Source organism: Desmodus rotundus, chromosome 6 (genome assembly GCF_022682495.2).
Source record: "Desmodus rotundus isolate HL8 chromosome 6, HLdesRot8A.1, whole genome shotgun sequence".
Taxonomy (NCBI): Eukaryota; Metazoa; Chordata; class Mammalia; order Chiroptera; family Phyllostomidae; genus Desmodus; species Desmodus rotundus.
Window position 1 is genome coordinate 137,975,919 of NC_071392.1, and position 20,395 is coordinate 137,996,313.

The 20,395-nt window shown below is 39.5% G+C and overlaps 1 protein-coding gene across 4 annotated transcripts in view; it reads right to left on the reverse strand.

Annotated features, from left to right (window-relative positions):
* Positions 1-20,395, reverse strand: part of JAKMIP2 (janus kinase and microtubule interacting protein 2) — a 131,795-nt gene that overhangs the window by 67,429 nt on the left and 43,971 nt on the right. The window contains exon 1 of one of the 4 annotated variants that reach the window (XM_045185136.2): positions 13,747-13,809. The exons of the other annotated variants lie outside the window; for them this stretch is intronic. The gene's annotated coding sequence lies outside the window, so the exon portion shown is untranslated. Of the gene's footprint in view, positions 1-13,746; positions 13,810-20,395 lie in introns of those variants that run through there. 4 annotated transcript variants of the gene reach the window in all.

Here is a 20,395-nt window from a genome sequence, read left to right on the forward strand (position 1 = left end):
CTATAGATAGTTTTGTTAGGAAAAGCAGTCTCAAAGACTCATTTTTTTTTATCCACATGGACCCCAAAGGAAGATTCTGAGACTCAGTATTTCCTCTTTGCATCGTAAGCAATCTTTGATATTCCAAAGCTCTGGGGCCCTGGCCTGTAATATTTAGACCATAATAGCATTTGTATAGATAATTATCCCTCAACTACTTACCCACCTCACACTGTGACAGATGAGTACCACCACTACTGCAAATCACCCTCATTATCCTCATTGACCGTTTACTCCTGCTGGCCACTCTGCTGAACTCCTTACAAGCATTATCTTTTTAATGCTCTGAGATGCGTGTTAAAAGTCATCTAGCCCAGCCCCGAATGTATGATTTATGAATCCTCTCTACAGCTCTCCCCATTGGGAGACACTGACATGTAAATAATGAACTGCAGGCCTGAGGGTGTAATGAGCGCTGAAAACAGGAAGCAAACCAGGCAGCACTGGAGCGCAGAGGAGGAGAGTCACTTCCCCAGGGAGTCTGGGGACAACTTTTAACAGAAGGGACCACTGAGCTGAGCCTTGAAATTTAAGAAAGGATTTGTCATGTGGTTGTGGAAATAAGAGAGAACTGAATAATTATTATATAAGAAGATTGGGTAGAAATTATGGATGTATCCATACTACTGATGAAATGGAGCTGGGGGGAGGAGGAATTTGGAAAGGGCTCATTTTTATACCTGCTATTAAGCTCATCTGTATTCTTACTATTCTTACACTTCAGGTAAAACATTAAATTTGGGAGTGGAGAGTTCCATATTCTGAACTATATGGTGGAAAAAGTTGTTTAATAATAATTTTATTGAAATCTTTCTATATGTCAAGCACAGTAGCTACCACTATACATATATTATCTCACTATAACAAATTCTTGGCATAGATACCACTTTCACATTATACCAGAAAGGACATTAAAAATTTTAAATATGCCCAACATTATACAGCTGGGATGTCTATGAGCCATTCATTGATTCAATTGTGTTCCTGAGGGTCTATGGTGTATCTGTCGAAATTTAAACTGGGTCAGCCTGATTCACAAACATTTGTGTTAACTATTACACAGCACTTGTCTCCCCTTTAGTATCAGAAAGGCAATTTTTTTTTCTTTTTTGTATCTTTCATTATCTTTACAACTCTCAGATGACTCAAAAACAAGCCCTGTCCTATAGAAATCAGAGTGCAGGTTTACTAAACCATTTCCTGTCCAGAGCGTGACACAGATTTAGGGTAAGGCTGTGTGTCATTACTGAAAACGTGCTGACGGCTGATTGCACTCACCACTTTCACTAATAAATCCCATTTTCCAGGGCACTTATGATCTAGCAGTTAGCATTTTTCCTGTGTGAAATAGGGTAAGTCAAGGGAGTACTTCACGCTTGTAAAATAGTAGGCACAAATAGCTATTAAGTCTTAAATGATCACAGGAGATAGATGATTAAATAAGACGGGATTTAAAGCCTAAATTTAGGGCTGTGGTTGAAACACTTCTTCCAGTGCTGACCTGGCTGCTTCATGCAGGGCCTGACAAAGTACAACCAATGGTAGTAAACAGTAATCATTCTATTTCCCTTGATTTCTTTGAGAGGGGGTCATGGGACTTAGGGAACACAGATGATTGTTGGCCTTGGGCCCAGCGCTGGTTAGCAATGGAGCAAGGATTTCATCCAAGCTGTCCAGCTGTAGAGCCCATTTTCCTCAGTCTGTCCCTGCAGTGCCTCCCTCATGGGGCAGTGGGAAAAAGTACAAGGAATAATGTGGGTAAGGGGTTTAGGAGAGCGTGTATCAAATAAGTGCTCTCTCTTAAAATCGGTTTCATTACAAACATGCAGTGAACATGTAACAGCTGCCAAGCACTGTTCTTGGCACTGAAAAAACAAAACAAAACATACAAACATCTCTGGCTCACGGTGTGAACCTATGAGTTGGAAGAGACACAATAACCATGATAAACAAACAAATTAATTAAGCACTATGCTGGATTATCACAAAGTGCTCTGGGAAAATCATAATAAAGCACAGAGGTGACAGGAAGTGTCCAGGTGGGTTGCCATCTGAGATAAGGAAAAGCCTGCCCTAGTTGGTGTTATTCAACCAAAGGCTGGAAGGGAGTGAGCCATGCAGATGCCCTGGAGATGCCCAGGGAAAGCATTCCAGGGGTGCAGGGCTAGTTCACAAGCTCCACAGTGAGCACAGACATCTGAGGTCCAGGAACTGCAGGGAGCCGGCAGGGCTGGAGGGAGCGAGCAGCTAGGAGAGCAGCCAAGTTGAGGATGGGCATTAGAGAAAGGGGAGCATGTGCTGACCACATTGTGCTTTTTAGGCTTTTACTGAGAGTCAAGTCGCACTGGAGGGTTTGGCAGGAAGTGCCCTGATCTGACTGAGGTTTTAGCATTTCACTGCAATGGTGACAGCAGAAGAATGTGCGTAAGAGTGGAAGTAAGGAGACTGGCTGGGAGGCCACTGCAGAACTCCAGCTTAGGGATGGTGGTGGATTAGGCCAGGGTAAGAGCTGTGGAGGCAGTAAGAAGAACCAGATATAAGTTGCTATTAATCTCTTTAAGTTGGTGTTTGGCCAAAATCACAACCAGTCAATTGTTGAGCTGAGTTGCACTACATTGTGTGTCTCTGAAATATATTAAGCTCCCACTCAGAGAAAGGCATTATGCCAGGCACTGCAGGAGAAAAAGATGAGAATGAGTATTCCCTCTGAGAGCTTAACTCTAGTGAGAGGACAGTACATCATAACTGTAGGTAGAGGCAGAAAGTGGTCATACGTACTCATCCAGTGAACATTTTGAGGGTGCATTTTTAGGTTCTGGAGATAGAGCTGTGGGTATGCAAGACAAAAACTCTTGTTCTCATGGAGTTGCTATTCAAGTACAGGGAGACAAAAAATTAGCAAGGTAAATATATAAACTAGATAGCATTTTAAGAGGTAATAATGAGCAACTTTATAAAGGTCAAACCCATACCTATAACACATAACAGTGAAAAATCAGGAACAATGTAATATCCACATGAAAGGAAGTGGCTTAATAAAGTGGTGTGTCTGGTCCGCAAATTAGCATGTAATAGTTAAAAATACATAAGTAGATCTGATGAACCAATGAGACTAACTGCACTTCAAGACATTTGTCAAAACAGCAAGATGATGAATGAAGTGCAAAGTATAATGTCACACACACACAATTCTATGTGTACACATATGTATACTGAGCCATAATATATTTTGGAAAGATATATTGGGTGACAGGTTCCACCTCATCTGGAATAAGAAAGCTTTCCTAGCTGCTGCCCAAACCTTTTTTGCCCAAACATGGGGAACAGAGCTCCCACCCCTTTGTTCTCAATGGGTTGGCCCGCAGGCCATTCTTCACAGCAGTGTGGCTGTGTCACCCTCTGCATTATAAGCCTCACCTAGAGGACAGCCTGACAATTCCATACTTTGATCTGTCTCTGGAAAAGCTGAAACCCTCAGTCCTGGGTTAAGACAAGAGGTCTTCGGTTTATCTCCTGTCTCCCAGGGCCTTCTTAGGGGTCTGGGGATGAGTGAAGCCCCATTCTGGCCTCCTTTCTCCTCCTCCTTTGTCACCATCTTCTTGCCCAGGGCCTCACTCCATTCAGCCTTCCCAAGATCAGTAAATATGATAAACCGCTCCTGCCAATGTGCTGGCAGATAAGGTTTGTTTTTTACACACTTGCCCATCCCCTGATAGGTGAGTTTTATTTTAAAAAGGGGGTTAGGAGCCATGCACATTGCAAGAGATTGTGTAGGAGAAACTGGTTACCCGTAAACCACTGCACGTAAATTCAGTTAGTAAAATGATTACCATGAACTCTCCCACATTCTCCCCTGTACACAGATTAAATGTTGTTATTATTATTAACCTTCCCACCTCCTCCATGGTATACAGATTGGGAAATGCTATTAATAAATCCCCTTCTCCCTGCCCAGCTCCTTCTGCCACCGGGGAGGCATTTGCATGAATGTGCCAGGCTTAGAAGGCCAAGGATTATTAATCATCTCTATTCCTCGTACCGCCTAACATTCTTACTCCTTATTTTATAAGTTCACAAAGCATTAAAACATGCTTTATCTCACTTAATATTCACCATGAGACTGAGGCTACTCCCCCCCCACTTTACAGATGGGGAAAACGGGCTCAGAAGGGAGAAGTCACTCATCCATGTTGTTAGAAAGTTAGGATGCAATAATTTAAGGTGGTCTTCTTCCGGACTCTGCTCACATGCCACAACCCATGCCTTGGCCCTGAAGGAGGCTTTAGCACAGAGGCTTTCTCTCCCACAGCCTGACCCAGAACAGGAAAGCGATTTCCCTCTGTCGACTCCAGGGCACATGGCGGTGCTGGTTGATGATCGATGTGCAGAAGGGGCACCAGAACTGGAATAAAGGCCACTAGGTTTGTGACTGTCTGCACCTTGTATGAGGGAAGTCTCTGTGGCAGCCTATGTGCCACACCTGGTGCCACACCTGGAAGTGCACGTCCTTGAGCCTCTTCCCTTCTGTGGTTCACTGTGTTTGTCTGTCTCTGGGTCCTTTTTTGAAGTCATCAGATAGAATGCTTGCTCCTGCCTCAGGGCCTTTACACACCCCATTCCTTTGCAGGACACTTTCTTTCTTAGATTCTAATCTCAGCTCAAATGGACTTGACTCAAGAGGCTGTTGTAGGTTGAACTGTGCTCCTTAAAAAGATGTGGTCAAGTCCTAACTCCCAGCACGGGTGAATGATCTTACTTGGAAACAGGGTCTTTGCAGATATAATCAAGTTGAGGTCACACTGGATTAGGGTGAGCCCTAATCCTATGATTACTGCTCATTTAAGAAAAGGGAAATTCACACACAAACAGACACATAGGGGAGAAGGCCATGTGACGTTGGAGGTAAAGATTGGAGTGATGCCTCTAAAAGCCAAGGGACACAAAAGATCGGCAGCAACCACCAGAAGCTAGGAGAGAGGCTGGAAGAGATCACTTCACAGCCTCCAGAAAGAACCTCCCCCACCCCCCACATTGTCCTGTTGACACCTGGATCTCAGACTTCTGGCCTCCAGAATGAAGAGAGTAAATTTCTGTTGTTTTAAGACATCCAGTGTGTCTTAAAGGAATACAGAGACTTCCTTGTACCCCCAGGAAACGAATACAGGGCCTTCCTCGTTTTTCCAGATCAGGCCAGGGTCTTCTAGTACATGTTTTTATAGCATCAACCACTTTTCTAAATAGCATTGTATCACAGCCTATGGTTATATGTTTGCTTGACATTTTTTTTGGATCAATACTTATCCCCCTCATTTAAATGAAAGCCCTGCAAAAACAGAGATGATGCTAGATTTTGTTCATCGTGGTGAAGCGCATAAAAACAGTACAGAATGCAATTAATGATAGAGTGAATAAATGAATGGATTGATGAATGGCAAGTAGAGAGTACAAAACTTATCATTTTGGCCTTGGGGATCAGGTTATGGAAAAAGGGTCCATCTGAAAGGAAAGCTTCCTCCCTCCCTTTCTCCCTTCCTTCCTCCCTCCCTCCCTTCCCTCCTTCCTCTTTCTCTCTGTCTCTCCCTCTCCCCCAATCTGTCTCAGTCTTTCGTTCTCTCGTTTTTGTCAAGTTAGATTCAGAGCATTTGTCTTTCTAAGTCTGTGGGGAATGATAAGATTGAAAAACAGCTCATAACATCAAGGAACACTGTCAGCACTGGCACTGATGATAAATACTGTGAAAAAGGAAAACAAGTAATTTCTTTCCATAAGTTAGAGAAACTGGATGCTGTTCAACATTCTATCTTCTTAACAAACAGCACAATAATATTATTTGTACCATTAATTTTGTATATAACCTAAAATTGTAGGTAATTTTTATTTGCTAAAACCAGTAAAAGCCATTCTTTTTGTCTGTCTTTAGGGTGAGCCATTTATAAACATAACCACATACTTTTACATTTTAAAAATTACAGAAAAATAATGTTGTATAATGGTTAAGGGCAAGACCCTAGACTCAGAGTCCAGCTCTAACCACTTACTGTGTGACCTTGGACATATTACTTAACTACTCTCTGCCGAGCTTTTAATTTCAATCTTATAGGGCTGTTGTTTGGATCAAATAAGCAAATATATGGAAATACATGCAAGAGTAATTGGCACACAGTAAAACTCGATACATTTTAGCATTATAATTTTTCATTAGACATCTCATAGTTGATGAGACCATGGTGAGTAGTGATTGAGATAATCTCATCTATCTATGTCATTATTACAAATCACAAATCATTTTTCTTTCATCTTTCAGAATTAGAACACAATGAACAACACAGGCAGGTGAGTGATGCATGGGGTTATGAATGGCAACAGATCTTGCAAACACATTTCTTTGTAACAAAAAATGCTGAAAGCTTAATTAAGCTTTTTATTTTTGGCAAGGGAGTAGGGAGCATTAAAAATGTCAAAAATGGAATTAAAATGTCCTATTCCCATTCTTTTAAAAGGCACTGATTTATTTTTATGATAATTTTTTCAAGTTCAAGTTTTTGCACTTTAATTTCAGTCCTGTCAAGTCAAAATTTCAAAGGATTGTTAAAAACTCAGGTTAACAGAATGGTTTAAATGGGTTAAAGACTCAGAACTACAATTAATCTGGGGGTCAAACTTCTGCTCAGACAAATCAGATTTTTGGGGAAAATCAAATCTATTAAGCATATCTGTGGTATATGCTCCTTCTCAATGAAGTTTCTCCAAACAACATATTTAATAACTTCTTTGTTAAAGAACATTATAGCCATTTAACATATTTAAACTCTCGAACAGAACGGCCAGGCTACAACTGAGGTGTTCGCGGTGTCCAATAGGATCACTGTCATTCAATCTCAGATTTACTTTCAGTTGTCTGCTGGCCGTCACTGACTGCTACCCCCACTGGAAATATATATACACAGGATTAAAAACTTCCTATTTTGGCTACATAAGATAAAGTTCACTTTCCAGGGGGATGCCAGTTATTTTGTGGGGTGTTGCCTATCTTTGTGGCTAATTTGGGGATCACAGTTGTATTAGGGGACATCCAGACCACTATCGGTCATCACCCCAGGCCGGAACTTCCTGGGGTGGAGAGGCTGTGCAGAAAAAGAAGCCACCCCAACAAAATTCCTGCAGATCCTCTAATTGTCTAGCAAAATTGATGGGCCATGCTTGTCAAAGCCAGTTTGTCATCTCCCCTCCTTGTCTGTGGCTCTCAGGCCTCCCTGTGTGTGCCTTTGTGTTACTTCTCCTTGTGAGAGTCTTTCTCAAACTTTTTTTATTTCTTAGTACTGTTCAGATTCATTCTTCTTTGTTGTTGATAGCCAGAGTTCATCTTTGAAAAACAACACAGTAAAAATGGGAACTACTGTCAAATGAAGAAAACAAAACACAGAGAACTAAATAGTTCTGTCAGGCAGAGAAATTAAATTTTATGTCTCTTGTCCTTTAGACCAAAGCAATGCGCACTCGTATGTGGCTCAGAGCTTACCAGGTTGTGACAAATTCTGTGTTTGTTTAAGGGTCTTCAGAGAGGCTGAGTAACTTGAAGGCACAGGTAACAGAATCATATGCAAGCAAGCCACTTTGCTTTCTGTGTGACTATTTTTGGATGCAGAACTAGAAGGATTTTCTCCCCTTAGCCTCAAATTTAAACGGAGAATAAGTATTTATTATGATCGATGTAGACTCAAACCAGGCTGTGGACATAAGTGCCAGCACTCAGGATTCTCGTGGCCTGATATTTCTACTACATGTGGCAGTTTACAGAGAGCTACCAATCCCCGAATTCAGTGCTCTTCACACAAGCTTAAACAGAGAAAAGCCTATAAATTGGCTGAGAGGATAAAAGCACAATGCAAAATGGCACCAACTGAACTCCACAAGGGAGAACATACTGAAGGAGGCAGACCTCCTTTCCTTCGACTGGAAGGAGGTGAAATTCAGGATGGCTTCTCTCAGGCTGCTGCAGGGCTACAGTTCCCACGTTTCTTCTCCAGGGAGAGCCAGACGATAGGATTTCTTCTTATGGCATTATCCAATGGAAATAGCGTGGCTTCAGCTACTGCTGCCCTAGCCTGGGCCCTTGAACCAGACCTTAGGTTCCTCTCTGACTTCTGACTAGCAAAGCAATGCTTACTTGTGTCTTTTCTTTCCCTAACATTACAGAAGTGGAATTGCAGCTGTGTGTGTGTGTGTGTGTGTGTGTGTGTGTGTGTGTGAGAGAGAGAGAGAGAGAGAGAGAGAGAGAGAGAGAGAGAGAGAGAAACTAGCTATCTCAGGGACTTTTCCCATTTATTGCATACTTATTGATAGGAGTTGAGGACTAACATTAGCAAACTTGCTTTACTTAGACTGAGATATAAGTTATATAACTAAAGATTTTTTTTTATGGCAAGGTTATGCTGAATGATACATACTTCAATTATATAATACACTTAAAGCCACAAGAGAGCCCATATCTAAAATCTGAATATAATTATTGATATTTGTTCCCATTTAAAAGGAGAGTCCCAGCCCTGGCTGATGTGGCTCAGTGGATTGAGCGCCAGCCTGTGAACCAAAGGGTCACTTGCTTGATTCCCAAGGCAGAGCACATACCTGGGTTGTGGGTTAGGTCCCCAGTAGGGGGCTCTCGAGAGGCAACCACAGATTGATATTTCCCTCCCTCTCTTTCTCCCTCCCTAAAAATAAATAAATGTTTTTTAAAAACAGACCCAAATCAAACAATGTTCTAGAAAGAGCTTCCCAATATGCAGGTTGCTACCTGTCTTAACTTTCCTCATCTCAATAAGGTCAGGTAATCGCAAAAACAGTGTTAAGGTATGTCCCTTTGGGGGCTGGCCGAAGTTAGTAGGCACACACCAAATGCCAGCTATGCTTAAGATCCTCTCTTACATGGTATGAGGTTTACTGAGACTGATGTGTTTGTCACCTGCAACTACTGTGAAATACACTTGGGAAAGTTTGAAACCAATGGAATTTGTTTGCAATAGAATAGGAGTTTCATGGGAAAGAACCTCCAAGATAGAGGCAACCAAGGAAAGGCTTTGCCTTCCTGTAAGTCCCAGGTCAGTGAAAGGCAGGTGTAGTGCTCCAGTCCAGGTGTCCCACACTTTCTTTTCTCAAGAGGAGAAGCTGTTGTACTTACTTTCCCTTTCTCTCCTTGCCTCCCCATTCTGGGGGTTGGGGGGCTAAAGAGGACACCTGAGGTGGAACAAGGTAAGAGGGAAGACAACCAGGAGGAATGATTCATTCTCACAAAGGACTGAATTAGCCACTAATAATCAATCAGCTTCTCCATGGAAAACCAACTGGAATCTCCCTCATAGCCAAACAGCATGATTATTTGCTCAAGAGTGAAGTCTGGCAGAGGTTCTGCTTTCTTAACTCCTACACTTCTACATATCTTTGGCTATCAACAATCATTTGTACCCAATATTACTGATTGTTCTTCCTTTTGTTATAGAAAGTTTAAATTAGATAAGTTTCTTCTTTTAAAAATTTTAAATTTATTTTTCAATTACAGTTGACATTCACTATTACATGTTTCATGTGTACAACTCAGTGATTAGACATTATATATCTCATAAAGTGATCACCCTGATAAATTTTGTACCCAGATGACTCCATCCATAGTTATTACAATATAATCGACTATATTCCTTATGCTGTACGCTTTACATCCCCATGACTATTTTATAATTGGCAATTTATATTTCTTTAAAAAAATTTTATCCTCACTTAAGGATATGCTTATATGATTTTTGAGAGAGTGGGGAGGGGAAGGAGAGGTGGGAAGAAAAACATCGATGCAAGAGAGAAATATTAATTGGTTGTCTGCTGTACGTGCCCCAACCAGGGACCAAACCTGCAACCCGGGCATGTGCCCTAACCAAGTATTGAACCCTAACCCTTTGGTTTACGGGACAACACTCCAACCAATTGAGCCCCACCAGCCAGGGTGCAGTCTGTCCTTAATCGCTTTTAACGTTTTCACCCATGCCCCCCAAACCCTCTCCTATCTGGCAAGCACCAGTTTGTTCTTTGTATCTATGAGTTTCTCTTTTGTTTGTTCATTTATTTTGTTTTTTAGATTTATATAAGTAAAATTTTAACAGATTTTACATATAAGTGAAAACATATGGTATTTGCCTTTCTCTGACTTATTTCACTTGATATTGCTGATTATGCTGACTTTGAAGAACGCTCTGTGGAGTTAGGAAGCTTCTCTGAAGAGAAGCATTGAGGGTTTCTGTTTGTGGAGGCAGCCAGAGGCCCACAGGAGGTGTGTTTGTTCACTTTTCTGAAGGATACCACACTTATTGGATGGAGCTGGAGAGAAAAAATAGCACTAACAAAATAGCAGAGTGTGAATAACAAGATACAGGCAAAACATCTGCACACAAATCAGCCAGGATATTTTTATCTCATCATCTGCTCTGCCTAGGACACATGGAACCTGCTCAGTTCTGCTGCAAGAGAGAATATTCTTTATTCTTAAGGATAACTCCCCCCTAATTTCTTGATTCCTTGGATGCCTTTTGTATCAGTCAAGCCCATTGGGAATGTATGGAAAAACTTGTCTTGCTCAATCGGCATCTGAACCAAAGAGCTCTAACACTCACTTACCTTTTCAGCATCTTAAGCAGTTGATTGTTGGAGCCAGAAAAAATTCCAAAGAATTCAAATATGTTCTTAGGTAAAGAACGTATGTGAGATGCTATGTGACCCCTGGAGAAGCCCCCTCTACTTTGGGCTCCAACTCCCAGGTCTGCAGAATGAGGGAGTTGGAGTAAGTGAAATCTCAGGTTGATTCCAGGGCAGAAATGCTCTGCCCCTCTATCCTCAGGATAACGTGGTTGGGAGGTTGGTCATTCACTTTGACACAAAGCACTGAAAGAGAGCAGAAGCTCAACCTTATGCATAATTAAGGACTTGCAACTCAAAACTACAATTCTATTTTTTTACCTGTTAGAAAAGGCATGTTTTATAAACACTGCTTTGGTGTGGATGTGGGGAAACACTCCCATATTACAGCGGGCAATGTAAACCAACACAACCTTTCTGCAGAGCAATCTGGCACGGTATTTAACAATTGAAGAAGCACACACCCTTTGATTCAGACATTCTACCTCTAGGAGCTCATGCTACAGGTATCCTTGCCCATGTGCCAGATGAGTTTTGTAGAAAGCTAATCATTACACATTGTTTGTAGCAGCAAAACACTGGAAAACAGCTTAGGTAAACACCAGTATCTTTAATAGAACAGCTCTACAGCGGAATACCACGCAGTTAGGACAAAGAAATAATTAGATCTGACAGAAGACTCTTGCAGAAATCAAAGACCTTAGCTAATTGATTACAGGGATGCTCAAAAGGGGTGCTGGCTTTTTCCATCTTCCCCAAGACCTGCATGGCAGGAACGGCTGTAAGGCCACCGATTACATTCTAACAAAAAAAGGACCGGCAACTCTTCAGTCAACACCGGCAAAGACAGGACACAGGGACTCTGGCCACGGTATCCCACTCACATGGTCTCTCCTATAGCTCGTGCTTCTTCCTCTACATTCCCTTCCCCATGAAGCCTGTGTGCTAACATCTTGTTTTATAAATATTCAAAACTCTTTTCCTTAACTCTCTCTTTTATGGCTACCTGATATAATGGGCATCTCTTTCAAAAAAAAAAAAAAAAGAAAATAACAATTACAATATTGAGTACCTACAACGACTATGCAGTATGACTAGAATTTATGTGGATTCTGCCATTTCCCCTAAAAATTGTGGTCTACCTGAATAATATCTCCATTTGTCAGATGAGGAAACCTGGGCTCTGAGAAACCAAACAACTGATTCTAAAAATGACTGTCAATAAGAGGTTGAGATTAGTACTTCGCTCTTATCCTGTCCAAGCTTAAGGGTGTGTACTAGGGTGTTGTACTCCCAAGTTTTTTTACACAGGCATTGTGGTTTCATGCATAATGACTAATCCTAGGTGCCAGGCACTGTGGGAAGCCATGCTAGAGAGCCCTAGGAAGGACAGAAATGGACCTGTGCTCTCAGTGACTCTGGGTGCCTGCCCATAGTAGAGGTGCAACTGGTAATGACAAATGTAGTGTTTCCCAAATTTCAAGCATTTTCTTACCACCTTCACAATTTTCACTGTACACACATTCCACCTTTAATTATTTAATTAATTTTACTTTAAACCTACTAATTTTTCCCCTTAAAGTCCATCTCATTTAGCTTCAATCTACACACATATATGTGCAGGACCAAAGTTTTGGTGTGCTAGTAATATTTTTCTAGTATATGCTACCATAAATATATGACGACTAGCAAATAACCTATTGATGCCCCCATCGAATATTCCACTTTGGGAAATCCTGCTTTAATGCCAGATTGTGGCAGAGTGGCTGTACCCCGTAAGATTCTCTCCTAAGGAAAATTTTCAGAAAATAAGTAAATAGTTGTGGACATGTATATAAGTTTAAACCTCCCTTCTTTCTGACTTACACTCTTAAGAAACACTACTCAGAAATCATCCTGACTTAAGCTTTTTTTCTGACTTTTCCTAGACCGATTCATGTAGTCCACATCAAAACAGCCCAAGTCCTGTCGTGTGGAAGCACCCAGTTCAGATCATGGCTCCTTCCCAGCCTCTTGTTCAATTCGGTTTTACTAAGAAGACTTTTACTATTTCTGACCTGATTTCAAACACTGACTCATCACAACTTCAGTATCAGAAGCCCCTGTTACATATCACATCAACTGTCAGAGTCAAACATTCGGAGGGAGACTGCACAGTGGAAAACGTACGTCTGTCTATTTTGGAATGGGATGTGTCACCTGGGAGGGTGTGCCAATGCTAGTGAATGTCTGGTCTATCCCACAAACTGAGCAAGTCACATATTAATGGCTTACTCTGAAGTCAGTGTAAAGTCAAATGGGAAGTGAAATATTATTCTAGCCCCCCTTCCTTTGTTCTACCGTTTGTATTTTTTTTAAAGGTCCCATCGCACCCACCTTGCATTTTATTCATCAACGTGCATGCATCATCTCTCCGTTGGACTACAGATTATTTAAAGGCAATGATATTGTACTACTCTTTGCATCCTTCCATGTCTAACAGAGTGACCTGCACATGACAGAGGCTTAACAAAGTCTGAAGGAATAATAAATGAATAGGCGAGTCAGGAGACATGGGCTCCATTCTGAGCTCTTTTACTAATTGCCTTCTTAAATTTGGGCAAGTTAATTTCCTTGGAACCCAGGTTACTCATCCTTACAATGACGGGGTTGGTTTAATTGTTCTCTAAGGAATCTTGCAGATTTTTTGGTTTCACATATTAAAAACTTCCCCAAAATTAATATGAATGCTTTGTAACATTATGGTGACACATAATTTTATCATTTGTTTCATCAAATACATTACCTATCAAAAAAGAAAAGTCAAATAAAATACCTGAAATCAAAAGGTATGCATTGTGTCTACAGGAGAGTGTCAAAAAGTAAAAAACACAACATATAGTCCTTTGCAACTGGCTTGTTTCACTCACAGGTAAGAGATCCCAGAATCGAGACTGGGCTTTGCCACTTACTGGCTGGACGACCTTCAGAAACAAGTCAATTAACTTCTGAGGTTCCAGGCCCTGGCCTCTAAAATAAAGATTATAATACCTGCTTTCTCTCTGTCTCCAGTTGCTGTGAGGTCCATTCAGAGAATAACTGTGAAAGCAGTTTATGTTGTGCTGTACAAATGAAGGCTGCAGTTTTATCCCTCAGTGCCAATGTTTTAATGGTATTCAACTATTTATTACTGTGGTACAACGAAGTTGAAATGCTCCAGGGCTCGCTAAAAGGAAACATAAAAATAAAATGATAGATGTGATGGGAAACAGCTTTGAAAAGTTAATTACATTATGCAAATGTAAGGTCATATTTTATATCTTGATGCAGATTTCTGAATCAGGTATAGGAACACATTCCAAGTAGTAAAATGTCTAGGAAACAAATGAATGTTTCTGCACAGAGAGAAATAAAAATCTTTATACTATTAATTTAAACCAAAATTTCTAGGTTCTTACATCTTTCTGAGAATTCGTCACTAATGTTGAACAGATAACATGTTAAATGGCAATATTCTGTAACAGTAGAGACATGAATGGATCTACCTTAAAAATAACTTTCCTTATTTTTATTTTCTTTAGAGACTTTGAGAACATGGGCTTACTGGCCAAAGAGAATATGGTCATTATGGCCAAGAAAGAGATGCTTAATCTATTACTTGTGCCTAACACAAGGGGAAACATACATCAAACGTAGAGTCTGCGGGGTTCCCTGTGGTCATAGTGGAGTAATTGCAGTCCACAGGAGTGAGGAGAAAGTGGTACATGCTATTCATGTACTCGTTCAATAGTTCATTCAACAAGTATTTATTTTGCATTGTGTTCTATGCTTGGAAGTGGAGGATCAGTAGTGAATAAAAACAACAGGTTTCTTTCCTTCCCAGATTTTTCAATCAGAACAGACAAAAAAAAAATGTTACAGAACATGGAGGCAGGGTGGCCTACTGGTGAGAATTCAGACAGCTTAAAGAGACAGATGCCTATGGGATTTGGGGGCAAATTTTATTAAGTCTAGGTTTCCTCAGGGATAAAAATGGAATAGTACTATCACTGATCTCCTGAGTCTTTTACAAGATTAAATGAAACAATAGCCATGAGTCACAGTGTGTGATACATAGTAAATTCCTATTCCGTGGTGGGCTTTAAGGTGTTGATAAAAATTTCTTTACTAGCTCTGGAAATCTACACTAGTCAAACAGACTTTATGTCATGTTAGAATAGTCTAAGAGAAACCTTGTGTTATTCATAATTTAGATCTCATGATTTAGTTGCTCTTTGGGAAATAAAGTGTGAAAATGATCATATTTTGTGGATACCCCCTTCTCAAATCACGTGAAATTTGTTGAAAGAATAGGCACAAGGACCAGAGGACACATTTTGGAGTCCTTCCACTAATAACACTTTCACAGGGCTTCATTCTCATCTCTTAGTGCGACTTTCTCATGTTATAAAATCGCTTTGCCAATAGCAGTTAGTGGAGGTGGGGAGGGGACATTTTAAAATTAGGAAGTGGATGTTGCACTTGGTTGCTCCCTCATCCATCTTTATTTAGACACCATAACCCCATGGCACCTAGCACCCACCCCTTCCACTCTGATGGAAAGAATGGCCATGTCTATGAATGTTTAAAAGCAAAAATGGAAGGGCACCCATTTGAGCTTCAGACACAGACACTCTGCATTCTTCTTCTCAAGTAAAACCTTAAGCAATAACTCTTTTAAGAATGCTAAAGGTTGAAATAATACTCTTTGTTATGCTGAGTTCATATATCTAAGTAATTCTAGTTAGGCTTCTCTTAAGGAATATAGCTAACAATTTAGAAATGTGTGTATGAGAGGAGGCAGTCAGAGTAAAAGGAATTGTCAAAACTGGGATTCTCCAAAAATAAACTACATCCTGAATATTAGTATGCTGTATAAACTTAATTTGTTACATTTTACATTTAAGATATTTCTAGCCAGGAATGACATAATGAAGCTGGCTCAGATTTGTTTTCACTTAGGAATGTGGAATTAGAATATTTTTATTACACTAATACAAAATTGCTTAACATTTCTTCAATTTTTTTGGCAGTTTACAAACTAAGAAGTCTGTGCAAGTGTGAGACTTCATTAACTTAAAAGTTCCATTTTTACACAAGACATTTTTAACAAACAGCAAAAATATTGGGAAAAATTATATGTACTTTTTTGGACATTCCCTGAGTACCAGATACTATCCTTTGGGTTTGATGTGCACCAGTTCACTTAAAAGAGTTTTTAAAAAAGCAGGTAATCCCTTTTATACTTATGACCAAGTTAATAATAGGAAAAATGGTAAATTTTAAGTATATTGGGGATTCTACTTAGTTAATGGCAGACTGGATAATTCTGTGCAAACTAAAACAAACAGGCAATTTAAAAACCTGGGGAAAATCCCAATTACAAGAAGTATTAAAGAGCAAACAAGAGTGCAAATCACCAGGCTGGTATCTGGGGAGGAGCCGAAACCCAGGGCCAAGAACAGAGACCACTCAGGAGCTTTCCGAGTCTGGGCAAATCTAAATGAACACTGACTACATAAAAGTATGAGTACTTCTTGTGGTATATGTAATTAAAATTCACCAAAATAAGACCATATAATTTTATAATTCAAGAAGAGTAAATCCAGTTTTGAGGACTTGGAGGAAGATAGATATATGGATTAAAGATAGACTTTGATAACTCAAGAATGTAATTACTAGGGTAAACACTAAAGTAATAAAAAAGATACCTGTAACTTCTAAATTAATACAAAAATAAATTTATGGATTGTAATTTTCCTACGAATACAAAAGCAGTAAAAAAAGGAGAGAAAAGCTAATATAGAATTGTTAGGACATAAGAAAGTACTTGATGTTTCAAAATTTTAAAGCCAGTGAACTGAGAATTTCTGAAGAGCCCTCTGTATCTACAGTATTTTTAAAAATGAACTAATTGCTGTTTGCACTCTCTTTCCAACTTTGCTGCAAATGGCTAATCTCAGTATTTTGCTTCTGGTTGTCATTCTCACCCTAATGGTTTTATAAATACCTGTGTAATCCTTTTTTAAGTTTTTTTTATTGTTGTTCATAAAGATGCTGTTATAACTTGCTCTCACAGATGGCAGGTTTGTCTCCTTGCTGCTTTTAGTTATTCCTCCCTCCCCGCCTTTCTCTTCCCTTTCCTCTCTCACTCTCTCCCTACCCAACTTTCATTTTTTACTATGCTTTTGGTTGTGTTTTGTGGTTCCTTGTCTAAAGGAGTGGCTGTTTCCTGGTAATTGCTTCTAACGACTTCCCAGTTTTCTACATCTTTGAGGATTTGTACCAATGAGCTCCAGAATATCATAGACTGAAACGTCTTACTTCTTTTTTTTCCTCATAAAGACTATTTGACCTGAGGTTCTTTAAAATACACAACTAGCTCCATCGAAGTATAGCTAGTGGAAAGATAACATGGGACAATGTTAGTTATAGGAAGATGGTGACATTATTTTTGTTACGAGGGATGCTGATGCTGAATCATCTGATGCTGAATGTATCAAGTTTTGTATTTTTGTCTGATAAATGAACTTATCTGTAATTTACTATTCCCTTGATGCCATCATAACTAATTTTCTCAAAGAACTATCTACTTTAAAATACTGCAAGTAGAATATAGCATAGTTCATTTTTATTTGCATCTTTCTCTTCCTTCTTCCTGTACCCCATTTCATGTCATTTGTTGCAGGAGAGATCAAACTAGTTTGACAATGCTAGCACAGTCGTCCAGTGTTAGCAAAGCATTTATGGGAGAGGAAAAGTAAGAATATTATGTGATTAATTACACCCTGAATTTTGAAAACTGTAGCCATGCATGATTAGCACAATATTAAATCCAAAGGAAAGGGTAAAAGTTTTGGAATATCATCCATAAATTTTACATTTTGATAGGTTAGTCTTTCTAAGCTACTTGGACTTTATGCCTTGTTACTCTCATTTCAGTATCAGACTTAGAGAAAAACAATATCACATATTACACACAGACACATAAAATCCAGATATATGTGTATTTTGTAAACATGTTGATTTACATAGCATTTAATATACTAACTAAACATTTTATAAACTTTCATATAATGCTGTGATTTTAATATCGACTTTCTAGCTTACATAAATGTTTTTAAAGACTTTATTTATTTATTTTTAGAGAGGGGGGAAGGGAGGGAGAAAGAGAGGGAAAGAAACATCGACTGGCTACCTCTCACATGCCCCCAACAGGGGACCTGACCCCAAAACCCAGGCCTATGCCCTGACTGGGAATCAAACTGGTGACCTTTCAGTCGCAGGCCGATGCTCAATCCACTGAGCCACACCAGCCAGGGCTGGCTTATATAAATCTTTAAGAAACAAAATAGTTCCATTTCCCACACACTCTGCAAGAGAAGATTTCACCTTTAGAGGATAAAACACAATTAAACTCAACAAATTAACAACCTCCTACATATGTTAACTAGAAGACTTTTCAAACTAACATGGAGAACATGCAAAATAACTCTCCCCCAAATAGGGCAACCTCCCCCACATTTGTGTGATTTTAAATAAAAAAACTTTTCAAAGAGGGTTGGGGAAGAGTTTAACACAATGACTTTGTACATTCTAGGTGGTATATTCTATTCCAATGTCATCTTTGGGTTATTTACATGAATTATGGGTAATCTCCAGGGTGAAGGTTGGTCACTGTTTTGGAAAGGGGTTTGTTTGTTTGTTTTTTAAAAAAGAACTTTTCTTTTCTCTCATTGCTGGGTATTCGGACATAGGCAAATTTTTAAAACAGGTATAAAGTTATCCAAATATAGTAAGTTAATATTTTTCCTTAATATTCACAAGATGATTTTCTCTTACTCTTCCATGCCTTTTGATGTAGCTATTTTTAGCACTAACACTCTGCCTCTATCACACTCAGTATGCGGTCTGTATAATCCACCACTAGACATTACAGAAAGAACTGCACATGACTTTAAAAGCACTCATTTTTTCTTACCCACCAGATATCACTACATAGTTGTCTCTTCACAGTAACCTGGGAATAGCAATCCCAAGCACCTTAGCTCTTTTAAAAAATATAATGCATCGTCTAAAACCAAAAAGAAGATATGCATAACATATTTGGAAGACACTGTGGTAAAGTGGTCTTGTAAGTGCCCACCATCCGTGGTAAAGGACTTTCACACCGCCGAAGGGGGGTCAGTCAAATTCAATTCACTATCTAGAAGATACTATTTATTATCAAGAAGAACAATCCACTTCACCAGATAGTTAATTGAGGACTTATTTTGTCACAGGCTCACTGCAAAATGATAGGATTACAAAGAAATAAATTAAATAAATTATTTTTTATTCATAATTCTATGATGCTTTTTGAACACTTCCTATTTTTCAAGCACTGAGCTAGGTCCTATGTGTAAAAGACATTTGACCTCAACTCCATTTTTTATTCTAGAGTACTTACAATGCAAGGTAGTGTCATACGCTCATCAATGAAGACCCTGGTGACACATGTCAAACTTACATTTTCTAGGGCCATAATCTTTGTCATCTTCCTCTTATTTTTTTTATCTTATTATTCAATTACAGTTGTATGCCTTTTCTCCCCATCCCTCTACCCCACCCCAGCTGAGCTCCCCTCCCTCCCCCACCTCCACCCTTCCCCTTGATTTTGTACATGTGTCCTTTATAGTAGTTCCTGTAATCCCTTCTCTTCACTGTCCCCTCCTCACCCCCCCCCCTGGCTATTGTTAGATTGTTCTTAACTTCAATGTCTCTGGTTATATTTTGTTTGCTTTTTTTCTTCTGTTGATTATGTTCCAGTTAAAGGTAAGATCATATGGTATTTGTCCCTCACCACCTGGCTTATCTCACTTAGCATAATGCTCTCCAGTTCCATCCATGCTGTTGGGTCGGCTTTAGCTCAAGCAGTTACTTCGTCATGGCAGACACTAGTTCCTCTTATTTCTTAACACACCTGAAGCTTGATATAACGAGCCAAGGTGTTGTACAGCTGTATCGTTTTATGTCTTTCTTGCTCTTCAATAACAATAACAACAATAAAAACAAAAACATCTAATGTGCTTTGTGCTTATTATGTGCCCAGAATTGGGCTAGGTACTTTAAAGGTATCATCTCTTTACACCTATCTAAAACACTCTATCAGATAAAAGCTATTATCATCTTAATTTAATGTAAAGAAACTGAGATTTGGAGTGATTGACTAAATTTCTTGAGTTAATCACGCTAAGAAGAGGTTCAGTTCAAACTCCAACTCAGGTGTGTTACGTGGAATGGTGATACAGAAGGAAGATTTTTCCTGTCTCTGCTCCATACTCATGAGGTCTTCACAAGTCTGAGCAGTGTAAACTGATTTTTAAGAGAGTTGATCAGCAGTTTTCTTTTCCTTTTTAATCACTGTCCAGATATAGATTAGATAGAATAGGTAGGTAGGTAGGTAGATAGACAGAAAGACAGGCAAAAGGAAGTAGGCAGATACATAGGTAAAGAGACAGACAGACAGACAGACAGGTAGGTAGAGATACTGCTCTCATGTATAAGTCAGGGTGTCTTGAATTAAGAGTTGACCCACATCAGTTTCAGTCACAGATCCATGACCTTGGCTAACACATGTAACCTTCCCATGTTTGTGTTCTCGGCTACAAAGTCTTAATTC